The following is a 15604-nucleotide window of genomic DNA, read 5'->3' on the forward strand; positions in this document are numbered from 1 at the left end:
ACAAGTCTGGCAGGAACAGAAGCTGGGTCTCTAGTAGCAAAGTGAACTCTATTCATTCCAAATGCTCAAGGGTGCAGTGATTACTGCTCAGCAGAGGAAATTTTTCACAACATTACAAGCCTCAGATGTCAGCGTCCTCCATGGGGTCTTTCTTAGGAAGAGGCAGCTGGAGTCTGTGTTGTCAACAGGTGGAAATGACACTCAACAATCAGCCCTAGTGTTTTTTAAATGACCATTAATTGCCGAGTGACGCACTCTCAGCACGCATGCTACAGCAAAGGTGCTCACTGACCACGAGGAGGAAGTTTTTGTTCTCGAAGGCCTGCCCTTATTTTTTGGTTTACTGTAACTTGTTGCACCACTTCCTGTTTCTCTGGAGCTCTCTTTGTTTGTCTTTTAGCCAGTAGAGTTCCATTACCTTTTCAGGCCAGCTCTCAAAGCCTTATAACTTATCCATAAAAAGTCATTAACCATGGCCAATAATCACTTACAAACACACACACACAAAATGGACAAGAATAGGAACAAGTCACAGGCCTCAAATTCATTTTGAATGCTACACAAGTAAGTTAAGAGGGAGATCAAGGTCATTTGATGTGACGGAGGGTTGGATAGGGGATGAATCTAGGACCGCCTTGTAGAGGTGGGGACCCTTCTCTGGAAATTGAGGAAAAAAGTTATTTCCTAAAAGCTACTTGAGGACAGGGTCTGAATCTTGTTCCCTTCTGCATCTTGCACTGTAAACTTCCAGGCACAGTGCTTTGCATTTGTATGTACATATAGGAGATCAGCAAGCCAATTAGAGCATCTGGGCAAAAACCAGGAGACAGCTAATAATATGTTCATTAAAGGCCAAATGTCTAGTGTTGGGCCAGATTGCCTAGAGAAACAAATCCAGTAATACTCGTCTATGTATGAGAGAGAGCTTTATAACAAGTACATATATATCAAGAAAACATCCCAGACCAGTCAAACTTAAGTGCAATATTAGTCAGTTCCTCTTCAGACTCACGCAGAGTGTAGGAAGATCACAGGCCAGTGATTGCAAAGTCATGTGGGATATGAGGTCAGTGGCAACGTGGCAGGGCGCCGGCAGCTCTCTGGGTGGCCAGTCAGTAGGAAGGTGAAGGCAGAGAGAGAGAGGGAGTTTCCCAGAGGTCCACCTCATGAGAAGGCCACACCCACAAGGAGGCACCGTCAGGCAGTGGCCTGATTGACAGGTTGGATAACATCCCTACACTTTTATATCTTCAAGTTGTTATCAAATTACAAAACTACCACATCTAGGTAGTTAGCATGTTAAGGAAAAAAAAGAGGTTGTGTCTCCAGAGTGACAGAGTGACCCTTCATTCATGCAACAGGTTACTTGTTCTATACCTTTTTAAGTGCCAAGCAATTGCACCAGGTGGTGGGGAGACAAGGATGAATAAGACATGTGCTGTGTTAGTCTGGGTGCTTTAGAGAAACAAATCCACAGAAACTCATGGATAAGAGAGAGTTTTATTTAAAGGCTAAGTGCACATCAAGAAAACATCCCAACCCAGTACTGCCCAAGCCCTCAAGTCCAACATTAACCCAAATGTCCAACACCAATCCACAAAGTCCTCCTCCATCTCACAAAACACATGCAATGATGCTGACTGCAGGAGGAAAGCCAAATCAGTGAGAGTGTGAGCATCTCAGCACTGGCAAGGGTCTCCACACGGCTGCTCCAACACCCAGGGGTAAGTCCATGTGGCTTCTCCTCAGGGTTGTCTCACAGGAAGTGAGCCTTGCCAGCTGAAGCAGGGAACTGTTAAGGTACCCTGGTGTGACCATCAGAAAGAAAGAGACCCGAGAACTCGAAAGGCGAGGCTCACCAAGCCCTTTATACCTCTGCCCTTCAATTTACCCCACGTGTTTATCAGCCAGGTTGTCACAATAAACTAACTGCTTCATGTGCCATGATCTGTGCTCTCAGGGCAGAGACAGGCATATACACTGAAGGGAGGTTTTGCAATCATGGCCACCACCAACTTTGGAACCCTTTCTTCCTTCTTGTACTCATTGATATTAGTTTCCAGCCCCACCCCCAATTCTTTTCCACGCCCCCAGGCACTCAGGATTCTAAATGTTTACTATCTTAATGGTTTTAAGGCACTGAAATGATCACAAGGACTTAGAATCATGACAGAGGAAACTTAACCTAGCCCATGATGAGCAAGAGAAGCTTCTTGGAGGAAGGGTCACCTGAGTTGAGCCTTAAGACTAATACCAGGGGAAATGGGGGTATCAATGGAAAAGAGAAAGGTAGTGCAGACTTGGGGGAGCACAAGAACAAAGTTCCACAAGCCATAAGCAGCACGGTTTATGGTAGTGCTTCTCCACCTTCCTCGTGCTGTGACCCTCTAAGACAGTTCCTCATGTTGTGGTGAACCCCCAATCACAAAATTATTTTTGTTGCTGCATAACTGTCATTTTGCTACTGTTATGAATCGTAATGCAACTATCTGATATGCAGGATCTATTTTCATTGCTACAAATTGAACATAAAGCATAGTGATTAATCACAGAAAACAATATGTAATTCTATATTGTGACATGTTTTTTTCTAATTACAAATAAATGAAATTTGGCTTGAAGCATGGTGTACCTTGGGTAACAGTCTTCACGCCGGGTACTCGTATGTGAGTGTATCTGCATCTCCAGACCTGGCTGGAGATGGAGAGAGGAGTGGTGTCTCGGTTCCTAAGGCCATCAGAAATATGTGTTTTCCGATGGTCTGAGGCGACCCCTGTGACCCACAGGTTGGGAACCTATGGTTTATGGGGTTCTATGAGAGATAGGGTAGGAGCTCTCTACACAGTGTGGTATTAGAGCATGAAATGAAAAGCAAGGGGGGGCGGGGAGAAGAGGGAAGGGGGATCTTTTAGGAAGTATTGAGGTTGTGTTTATGACAGTGACTGCACAACATAATGAATGCAACTGTTGTCCTTAAGTATACCTCAAGGCAGTGAATGGACAGATGTGCTCTCCACAACTGATGTATGTATGGATTGTGAGAAGACTTGTATGAGCCCTAATAAAACAATTTTTAAAAGTAGTACTCAAGAGAAACACTGAATTGCAAATGCTGTGTTATATGTAACTTTTACCACACTTAGCAAATCAGTCTGGGGAGGTAAGCAAGGCACATCACATGTAATAAGAGAGACTTGTTAGCAGGATTCTGGGTACAAATTTTGTCATCTCTCATTCTCTCACATACTGTTAGTGGCTTAATTTGGGGCTTTTTCCTATCCCCCACCCAATTGAGACTTCTTTCTTTCCACTCCACTTCTCTAAAACTTGGCATCAAAATAGGACCAGTTCTGCTTCCAAAGCTAGGTGGTGAATCAGTGTACCATCACTGGTGTTTCTTGCTGCTATGTGGGATTAATCTAGAGGACTGATCTGACAGAGTCAGGTGGAATCTGCCAGCCCACAGTGGAGTTATATGAAGGCACTTCCAAAAGCCAGTGGCAAAGTGGAATGAAAAAATAATAGAAGTCCCTCCCCACAGAAGAATTTATTTCAAAGGGCAGCATTGAATCTGTAGCTCTGAGAGAGAGACATACCTGATTGGAGCACACAGGAGCAGATGAAGGAAGAGGAGGAAAGAGTGGAGCATATCCCGGACCACCAGGCCATGAGGAAAATGTTGACGATTAGAGAAGCCAGTCCACAGAGAGGACCACATGGCCGGTCCCACTATGAGACATGATACCCCTGACTGACCCATAGCCCTACAGGGGACAACACTGGAGACACAGTGTGGGAATTGTGCCCGATCTGATCTGGACACTCTGAGGCAAAGCACTAAAGGGGTGCAGTGGAACAGCAAGGTAATGGAGCGGCAAGGTCCCCAAGGAATCCTGAAGGTGGACTTTGGGGTCAGGGAGTGGTGCCCCAACAAACTGGACTGGAAAACACTCCTAAAGGCCACAAACAGTCCTTGAACTAACTACAAGCTTTTCTTTCTTGTTGTGTTTTGCTTTGTTTTTTTGTTTTTTTTGTGTGTGTGGGGGGGGCTTTTTTTGCCATTGGTTTGTTGCTATTGTTTTATTGTATATTATTGCTTGGTTTTACTCTGTCTTGTTTTTCTGCATGTCTTATTTGTGTGCATGTTATTATCTCTGCAGGTCTGTCTAAATAAAATAGACTGGATGAACAACCTGGAGAAAACAACGGGACCGACAGTTCTGGGGGGACATGGGAAAGAGGGAGGTGGGGGGAAAGGTAGTGCTGTTAACAAACCCAGGGACAAGGGAACAACAAGTGATACAAATCGGTGGTGAGGTGGGTGTAGGAGGCCTGGTAGGACATGATCAAGGGTAATGTAACCAAGAGGAATTACTGAAACCCAAATGAAGACTGAGCATGATAGTGGGACAAGAGGAAAATAAAAGGAAATAGAGGAAAGAAGTAGGAGGCAAAGGGCACTTATAGAGGTCTAAGTACATGCATGTACATATGTAAATGTATTTATATATGGGGATGGGGAAATAGATCTATGTGCATATATTTACAGGGTTTAGTATTAAGGTAGCGGAAGGACATTGGGTCTTCACTCAAGTATTCCTTCAATGCAAGAATACTTTCTTCTAATATATTGGTATTCTATGATGTTCACCTTCCCGACACAACCGCTGAAGATAAAGTGGGTGAATAAGTAAATGTGGTAAAGAAAGCTAATGCTGCTCAGGTGTCAAAAGATATAGCGTCTGGAGTCTTAAAGGCTTGAGGGTAAACAAGTGGCCATCTAGCTCAGAAGCAACAAAGCCCACATGGAAGAAGCACACCAGCCTGTGAGATCATGAGGTGTTGAAGGGATCGGGTATCAGGCATCATCAGAACAAAAAGTCTTACCATAGTGAATGGGGGGCGGGGGGGGGGGGAGGGCAGGAGTGCGGAGTAGAGATCCAAAGCCTATTTGTAAGCGACTGAACATCCCCTTACAGATGGGTCTCGGGTAGGAGACGAGCCAGTCATGGTGCAACATAGCAACGATGAAAGACACAACTTTCCTCTAGTTCCTAAATGCTTCCTCCCCCCACTATTATGATCCCAATTCTACCTAACAAATCTGGCTAGACCAGAGGATATACACTGGTACAGATAGGAACTGGAAACACAGGGAATCCAGGGCGGATTATCCTTTCAGGACCAGGGGTGTGAGTGGTGCTACAGGGAGGGTGGAGGGAGCATGGGCTGGAAAGGAGAAACCAATTACAAGGATCTACATGTGACGTCCTCCCTGGGGGATGGACAAGAGAAAAGTTGGACAGGGCAAGATATGACAAAATAATAATAATTTATAAATTATCAAGGGTTCATGAGGGAGGGGGGAGCAGGTTGGAGGGGAAAAAATGAGGAGCTGATGCCAGGGGCTTAAGTGGAGAGCAAATGTTTTGAGAATGATGAGGGCAAGGAATGTACAAATGTACTTTACACAATTGATGTATGTATGGATTGTGATAAGAGTTGTATGAGCCCCTAATAAAACTATTAAAAAATATATAGCTAGTAGATAAAACTCAAAAAAAGAGAAAAGAAACAAAACCTCATCTGTGAAGGAATGGATAAATGAACTCTAGTACATGCGCACAGACACACACAAAAAGAAAAATGTGCCTTGTATCTAACCCTCATTGATTTCTTAAACAGTGTTCAGTCACTGAAGTTTTTAATCTGTTTAAGCGATTACTTTGGTCTAAAAAAGCTTCCTTATATATATGCCTTTCTTAATAGTATATTAAATTCTATGCCATTTACTAGATTAATGCTATTATTTGAATTAACAAATGTCCCATAGATATATTTTTATTACTTCTCAAGAAATTGATAATGCTAGCCTCTACAATGGACCAGGATTATATATAAACCTTAGATAAATAAATGGATTTTGAGCTTGAATTTAATCATAAGCCCTAATCTGAGAACAATTAGTCCTTATGATGTCACCCTGCTCAATACGTGCCCTCAGAAAGTGAACACTGAAGAAGACCTAGGTCCTATAGCAAAGTGTGGTGAAGAAATCAAATGGTGTACAGCTATTAGAAACAATATTTTCTGGGATCTTTAAAGACTTGTCTTAAAACAAGCAGCCACCTACATAAGGTCCACACAAAAGGAGTACCCCAGCCAAACATTATAAATAATAAAGTCCAAGATGAGAGGAGGGAACTGTATAGGAGCTTAAATTCTTGCATACTCATTTTGCAGAGTACTATGAATGACAGTGAAAGCCCAAAATCCATTTGTAGAGCCCCACCATGTGGATTAAGCCTCCATTGAATTCCCTGGGTCCATTGACTAGGGATGTGAACAGTTCTGCCCTCAGAGAGAGTGCACTGGAATGTAGATTATTACAGTTATACTCAAAAATCAAGTTCACTGCCATCAAGTTGGTTGCAAGTCGTAGTGACCTTGTAGGACTAGGTAGAACTGCCCCTATGCGTTTCTGAGACTGTAATTCTTTATAGGAGTAGAACGCCCTGTCTTTCTCCTAAGAAGCACCTAGTGGTTTTGAACTGTTGTTATTGAGGTTGACAGCCCTATGTGTAACCAGTACATCACCAGGGCTCCTATAGCAGCTAGAGTCAGTAAGGGTAAAACTTAGCATGTTACCATTTGTGTTCCCTTTTGACCTATTTTTAAGTTGTTTTGGTCTTTCTTATTTTCTGCTTACTTTTGAATTTAAGATTTTCTGTATTTTATTTTGTCGGGTTTTTATTTTTTGTATCATTTTCATTATGTGAAATCAAGGATAGGCAAATAAATAGAGACAAAAACTAAATTAATAGTTTCTTTATGTTTATGGCAGGAACCATAGTGGTATGGATATGTACACCAATTGAACAGAAGAGAAGCCAGAAATAAATCCACCCACTTATATATAACTGATCTTCCACAAAGGGTCAAAAATTAATCAGTGGGGAAGAGTCTCTTTAAAAGACAATACTGGCAAAAATGGATCTCCATCTGCAGAAGAATGAAAGAGGACAGGCAATGAGAAAATAGGGACAAACTTAAGGACCATAATACAGGGCAAAAACATCCTATCAAACAAAATTTAAACACACATAGCAGAAGGCAAAAGAGATGACTGAACCCTAACAAAAAGAAGACACTTAAATCAAGACTTTGTCAAGGTAAGAAGAGAACCCACACACCGGGAATTTTTTTTTTTATCTATGACACATCAGACAAGGGACTACTATCTACGATCTTTAGAAAACTGCAATAACTCAACAAGAAAATGTTGAATAATCCTGTTTCAAATTGACAAAGGATACAGGCAAGTTCACCAAAGACGCCATTCAAGTGGCTAACAAACATGGAAGATATGCTGTTACAAGACATCTAAGAGATGCAAATCAAAGCAACAATGAGATACCACTTTACTCTGGCACTGACAGCAAAGTTAAATACACACACAGCGAGAAAATAACAAGTGTGAGTACTGTATGGTGCTACCTCAAACAACTTTTAATAGAAAATCTATATGACCCTGTGATCCCTTTGCTAGGTATAAACCCTAAAGAAGTAAAAGCCCTAACATGAACAGACATCTACACACCCCTATGCATCACAGCAGTAGTCACAACAGCGAGAAGATGAAAACAACCTAAATGTCCATCTTAGAAGAATGGAAAAAGAAACCTTGGTACATGGACACAATGGAATACTACACATCACTAGAGAGTAAGGAGGCAACTGGTCCATCTCATGGTGTTGATGGACCTGAATAACAGCGTGCTAAGTGACATTAGTCAATCGCAACAGGAAAAATGGCACGTATGTCCAATATTGTAAAGGAAAAAAAAACAAGGCAAAGATTTTCATACCAAAGGAAACAGACTTTAAGGAGTATGGGGTGGAGGATGGGGGAGATGACACAATAGGCTAGTGGGTAGACAGGTGTTAACTTGGATGAAAAGGAAGCCAGTATTGTAATATTTCACAAGAAAGAAAAGAGAAATCAAAGTGAGAGATGGGGGGTAGAGAGTAGGCCAAGCTGTTTCGGGGTTGAATAAGTTGGTTAAGCTGATGAATACAAAATAGATCTGCAGTGTCAACCCTCATCTGATTCACCATCAACTATTGTTTAAAACAAGAATACTTAAGGAAAACAAAACAAAACATGGCCACCAGTCAGAGCTGCTCTGATCCCTCTCTTAAGAAAACCTTTTGAAATTGTGGAAAGATTTCAGTAGCCTGAGTTCCAGACCACTTCCCTTGAGATCACCAAACACTTGCCAAAGGCACCACAGTAAGGAACCCAACCAAACACGCGGACAGAGGTTGAATGGGAACTTGGTCTGGAGGATGCACCAGCTTTTGAGCCCTGAGATTGGGAGGGTTCCAACTTGCCCATTGTAGCCAGTCTAATTGGAGAGACTTGGGTCTGCCATGGACTGGTTCCTAGCAGCTGGCTGCACTTCTTAGAAACTGGATGTGGCACAGCTTCCCCAGAGCATTGCGTGGACTGACCAAGCCCCAGCAGGTGCAGAATCAAAAGGCCATGTATTAGGGAAGACGATTGGCTCGGTAGTGAGTGAGCATTTGCCCAAGGACCAAGGACTTAATCCTGCCTATCCACAAGCCCATGCCCCAATACTAATAGGGTCCAACACCAAGAGACAGGCCTCATAGGAGCATGCTGTTTTAATTAGTCACTTCTCTCCCCAAAGGTGCTGGTTTGGTTATTAATTGCCATGTATACCCTGGTGACTTGGGAACTAGCCTCCAAATTAGGACTTTGATAGAAGCCATATTTAATTGTTTGCTGCTTTTGACTCCTGCTGGTGCCGAACTGCCTGACCACTCTTGATTACCTGAGTTCTGAAGCAGGTTTGTGGGATTAACAGTGTATTCAAAGTCAAACATTCAAAATCAATGAACAAACAATAACAATCTATCTAAGAAGCAGCAGTTAATCTCTGCACACTTGTGGAAAAAAAGAGAAAACAACACAACCACAATATATACAAAGATATGGACTCAGAGGTGCTCCTGGGGCGGAGAGGACCAAAAATCCTCCTGTGAGGGAGATTACAGCAAAGATCTCCAGTTACATTAAGAGACTAGAAGAAAATCTACAGAGAAATTGAGAATAAACACAAGCCACAAATCCAGAATTTAGGAATGCCTTAAAAGACCATTCTGACAAAACAATAGTACCATTAAAATAAAAAAAGAGTTCGTGGAGTGGACAGCAGGGGAAGGGGTTGGGGGAAAGGAAGTAGATATCAAAGAGTTCAAGAAGAGAATAAATATTTTTTAAAATTATTTTGACAGCAATTGTATACTCTTGTTTGAAGTAATTGAACTGTGGAATGACATAAAGTCTGTTTTAGCTGCTAGTAAAACAGTTTGGAAAAGTTGAAAAACAAATTCAAACACACAAATACATAATATTCCTCTGTATTTTAACATTTTATTAGGAGCTCTTACAGATATTATTACAATTCATACTTCCATTAGATCAAGCATACAATTATACAATTGCTGCTATCATTATTTTTGTTGTAACTGAAACTCCTTGATATCAGGTCCAATTTATTCTCTCCCTCCTTCACCTTACCACCCTCCTGGACCCTCAATATATTATATATTACTATTATTGTTGTTGTTATTTTGACATAACAATTATGGTTTTAGTTTTACATCACGAATCTTGCTTGTGTACATTGGTACAATCAAGATCTTTCTGTGCACAAAATTCACGATGGATAACCCCCCCTCAGAAACAGTAAGGGGAGTAATATCTGGGAAGAGAGTGGGGGAAATGGGGACCAGGGAAGCAGATAGCAATGATGACTGTGTAACCCCACTCGAAAGGAACGCACATCAAATTTTTAGGTGAATGGTAACAGTTCTCTTTTAGATACATAAAATTAAATACAGAACACTGGTAAGAAAAAAAGAAATAATAGAACTCTGAGCAGAAACATATAGCACAAACACACAAGTATTAGAACTGGATAACATTGTGAAAAAACACAACAGTAGAATACAAACAATGGAAACAAGAATTGTTTGTATTTTGACGGTAAATTTCTTGGGAATAAAGATTCAAGAAGATCAAGTTATAAAAATGACCCAAAAACCTCTAAGAAAACTAAGACTATTATGAGACACTGTCAAAACGGGCAATATACAACTGATAAATGTCCCAGAATAGAATGAAGCAATAATAACTATTAAGAAAATAGTTGATGATACACTAAGAACTTCCCTCATATCATGACAGAAGATTAAATAACTATGCTGGAAGTCCAGGGAACTCAAAACAGGATTGATCCCGAAAAAGTAATCACCTCAACATAAAAATCAAACTTTCCAGTAGTGAATAAAAGGAAACAATCCTGAGAGCAGCACAGCAAAAAAAATAATAATAATAACACTTACATAGATTAGGATAAGTTCAGATTTTCCTAGAGAAACTATTCAGGCAAAAAGGGAATGAAACAATATATTCAAACTACAGAAAGAAAAGAAAATTGCCAATAAATAATTCTCTAGCAAGTAAAATTATTCCTCAAATATGAAGGAGAAATAAAAACATTTAAAGATAAGAAAAAATTGAAGGAATTTATTAAAAAACATTACCACCTTTACGAAACATGGTAAAAGGAATTACAACAAGGAATAATACACATTTGCTATGAATATAAAAATCAATTAAACAATCAAGAGCAGCGGGAACAGAATAGACAATAGTGTAACAGAGAAGATATCGAACTATTGACAAAATACAACAAATTACTTTCAAATTGGAAGAAAAACACACACAAATAAATCTTCAAAGCAAAAAAATGAAAACTTCAAAACAAGTAAGATGAAAAACATATAAGGAAGGCAAATAAGGTAAAACAAGAAAGGAAGGAGCATCGACAACACAACCTACACATATAAACAAAAACCAGTAACTTCATAAAAATATGATGCTACCCAAAGTATGTTTATCAATAACAACACTGAATGTAAAAGGACTGAATTACCAGTTAAAAGACAAAGAATGGGTTAAGAATGGGTAAAATAATATGAACCTTTAATATGTTGCTTACAAGCCACCTTCGATATAAAGACAAATATAGACTAAATTCAAAGGATGGAAAAATATATATCAAGCTAACAGAAAGCCGGAGTAGTATTATTAATCTCAGACAAGATAGACATCAATGTCATTAGGATAATGAGAGAAAAAGAAGGCGACTATGCAATTATGAAAGTTGAAACTGAACAAGAAAACATAGCCACAATTAATGCACAAAGGGGTACCCCCAACAAAGAAAAAGCTCACTGGGTGGAGCTTCCTTAAAAAGCATTTTACCCAAGAGGCAAGCATCGAGCAACTCACTCTTAGTGCACCCAGTAGTGTCACCTAGGAAGGTTCTGTCTGATCACGGTAAATTTTTTCATAAAAGCAGGTTCGCTGATACCTCGGTTTTTCTTGATGGCTGATTTAAGAGAATAGTGTGTGACTGTGAAATTTTGTTTCCTGCTCAGGAAAAATGCCCCAGAAACTGTTCTTATAAGGACAGTGCTATGGGGAAAACTCAAGTGTACGAGTGGTCTTCTCATTTCAAAAAAGGCGAAATGTCGATTAATGACAAACCTCATGCTGGATGTTCATCAACTTCCCGAACAGATGAAAATGTAGACACAATTCATGCACTTATGCTTGAAGACCAATGACAGACCATTAAAGAGATGGGGAAGTTATCTGGACTATCTTGGACTCAGTTCAGTGAATTTTAATGGTAGATTTGAGAATAAGAAGGGTCCTGAGAAATTTATATCTCAGGTTCTCAATGAGCAGCAAAAAGAGCAGCAACTGGAAACATGCCGTGTTTTGAAAGAACAGCTACAAATCCCAAGGTCATTCCTAGTTGACAAGACATGGTGCTAATCCTATGACCCCCAAATCAAACATCAATCAAGCCTGTGGAAGACGCCATTATCATCTAACCTAAAAAAACTCACCAAGTGAAATCAAAGATCAAGATGATGCTCATTTTATTTTTTTGATGTGAGGTTAGATGGTTAATCAAACTTTTTATTTAGAGGTTCTGAAAAGATTGCATAACAGTGTGCAACAAAAAAGGCCTGATTTGTGGCTTTGCCACCACAACCACAATGCACCTGCTCATGCAACCATCTCAGTATAGTCAGTTTTGGGCAAAAAAGAGCATGCCTTTCTTGCCCCAAACACCTTTCTCACCTGACCTCTCTTTGTGAAACTTCTTTTTGTTTCTGAGAATGAAAAGGGACATGAAAGGATAGCAATATGATGACAACATAGACAGGTGAAGAAAAAAACCAGGGATGTGCTATCAGCCATCCAAACAGATGATTTTGAAAGATGTTTCCAAGAATGTAATCACAGATTTGACAAATGTTTTTAGTACAATGGAGAGTACTTTGAAGGTGATAAAGTTGTTTCATAAAACAATTTCAATACACAGCTTTGGGTGGGGGGGAATTCGGGGTTTGGGGGGGTACCCCATGTACATGCACAAAATGAAATATCATCAAATACATTAATCAAATGCTCATACAACTCTTATCACAATCCATACATATATATACATCAATTGTATAAAGCACATCCGTACATTCTTTGCCCTAATCACTCTCAAAGCATTTGCTCTCCACTTAAGCCCTCTGTATCAGGTCCTATTTTTCCCCCCTCCCTCCCCGCTACCCCCTCCCTCATGAGCCCTTGATAATCCACAGATTGTTATTTTGTCATATCTTGCCGGAGTCTCCCTTCCCCCCCTTCTCTGCCATCCATCTCCCAGGGAGGAGGTCTCATGTGGATCCTTGTAATCAGTTCCCCCTTTCCAACCCACTCACCCTACACTCTCCCAGCATCGCCCCTCACACCCCTGGTCCTGAAGGTATCGTTCACCCTGGATTCCCTGTGCCTCCAGCTCCCGTATGCACCAGTGTAAAACCTCTGCCCTATCCAGTCCTGCAAGGTATAATTCGGATCATGGTAGTTGAGGGAAGGAAGCATCCAGGATCTGGGGGAAAGCTGTGTTCTTCATTGGTACTACATCGCACCCTGACTGACCCATCACCTCTCCTAAACCCCTCTATGAGGGGATCTCCAGTGGTCGACCCTTGGGCCTCGGGTCTCCACTCTGCACTTCCCCCTTCATTCACTATGATATATATATAAATATATGTATACACACACACACACACACATATATATATATATATATTTTGCATGATGCCTTATACCTGGTCCCTTTGGCACCTTGTGATCACACCGGCTGGTGTGCTTCTTCCATGTGGGCTTTATTGCTTCTGAGCTAGATGGCCGCTTGTTCACCTTCAAGCCTTTAAGACCCCAGACACTATCTCTTTCAATAAGTGGGCACCATCAGCTTTCTTCGCCACATTTGCTTATGCACCTGTTTGTCTTCGGTGATCGTATCATGGAGGTGTGCAGCCAATGATATGAGTTTTTGTTCTTTGATGCCTGATAACTGATCCCTTTGAGACCACGCGATCACCCAGGTTGGTGTGCTCTTCCATGTGGGCTTTGTTGCTTCTGAGCTAGATGGCCGCTTGTTTATCTTCAAGCCTTTAAGACCCCAGTCACTATCTCTTTTGATAGCCGGGCACCATCAGCTTTCTTCACCACATTTACTTGTTCACCCACTTTGGCTTCAGCGGTTGTGTCGGGAAAGTGAGCATCATAGAGTGCAAATTTAATAGAAGAGAGTATTCATGCATTGAGGGAGTGCTTGAGTGATGCTATATCTTTTGATAGCTGGGCACCATCAGCTTTCTTCACCACATTTGCTTATGCACCCATTTTGTCTTCAGCGATAGTGGCGGGAGGGTGAGCATCACAGAATGCCAGGCTGTTAGAACAAAGTGTCCTTGCATTGAGGAGGGGCTTGAACAGAGGCTCAAAGTCTGTCCACAACCTCAGTGTATTGCCATATAAATATATAAACATAGGCCAATACCTTGATTTTTTATGAATTAATCCTATAGCAGCAGCAAGTAGAATAAGGGTTTGGGGATGGGGGTAAAGGTGTGGGGGGGTAAAAAGAAGATCATGTTAAGAAGTCCAGAAAGACAAAGAATGTTTGGAAACTGTTGTAGCAATTGTACAATAATGCTTGAAGTGATTGAACTATGAATATGATATGATATATGTATTAACTCCCAATTAATAATAAATTTTTAAAAATTAACTATAGAAAAATATCAATTAAGACAAGAAATCGTCTTTTTAGCAAGATTTAACAAAATTCATAAGTCAATAGAAACTTAACAAAGGAAAAGTATGAGAAAAATCAAATTCTATAAATCAGAAATAAATTCTTACAAGAGAACCAAATGAGATGTTTTTAAAAATCAGTATTGTGAGAAGAAATTGTATTGCAATAAATTTGAAAATCTAGAAAAAAATCGATAAATTTCTAGAAATGCATTCTTTACTTAAATTACCACAGACTGATGTAAAAAATCTCAACAAGCCTGTAACATGAGAAGAAATACATTTAATCACCAAAACACTCAACATCATAAAGTCCAGACCAGATGGTTTCATAAGGGAATTCTATCAAATATTTAGAAAAGAGTTAGTACCAATTTTATGTAAATTAGTCTACAATATAAAAATGGACAGTATACTACCAAACTTAATTTATAAAATAACTCTGCTAGCTAAGCCAGGTAAAGACATCACCAGAAGTGAAAATTACTGACCAGCATGTTTAATTAATATAGACACTAAGATCTTCATTAAAATCCTAGCCAACAGAATTCAGCAAAGCACAAAAAATAATACATCATGATAAAGTGGAATTCCTATCAAATATGCAAACATTATTTCATATTAAAAAACAATTAATGTAATTCACCACATAAATAAAATAATGGAGAACCATGTGGTTATAGCAATCAGTGGAGAAAAGGCATTTGATACAATTCAACATCCATTCCTGATAAAAAACACTGCATATAATAGGAATAAAAGGGAAATTTTTCAATATAATAAAGCCATATGTGTGAAACTATTGAACTGCATCTCACTTCATGGAAAGAAATTGAAAACAATCACTCTTCAAACAGCTCCTAGGCAGTGTTGTCCTTTATCATCACTTTTATTTAATATAGTCATGGAGGTGTTAGATAGAGTGCTAAGATATCTAAAAGATATTAAAGTTATCCACATAAGCACAAAGCTCTCTTTATATAATCCTATATAGAGAAAATCCCAAAGAATCAAATAAAAAATTGTTCAAAATACCTGAAAAAGTTTGCGGTGTAGCATGATATAAGATCAACATACAGAAATCAATTGCAATATTCTTGCATATTAAAAGTGAAGTTACCAAAATATACATTAAAAAACAAAAGCATTTATAATAACTACAATAAAGATAAAATATTTAGAAATAAATTTTAAGGAGGGGGAAGATGGCCGACAGGGACACCCGCATACTCTGAGAGCTCCTCCAAACAAAGCGGGATTGGCGACCAGGTAGCTGAATAGTAAGAGTCTGGTGAGTGAAATATCCCCCTGGGTCAGCACCCCAGTCCTACC

Source organism: Tenrec ecaudatus, chromosome X (assembly GCF_050624435.1).
Source record: "Tenrec ecaudatus isolate mTenEca1 chromosome X, mTenEca1.hap1, whole genome shotgun sequence".
Taxonomy (NCBI): Eukaryota; Metazoa; Chordata; class Mammalia; order Afrosoricida; family Tenrecidae; genus Tenrec; species Tenrec ecaudatus.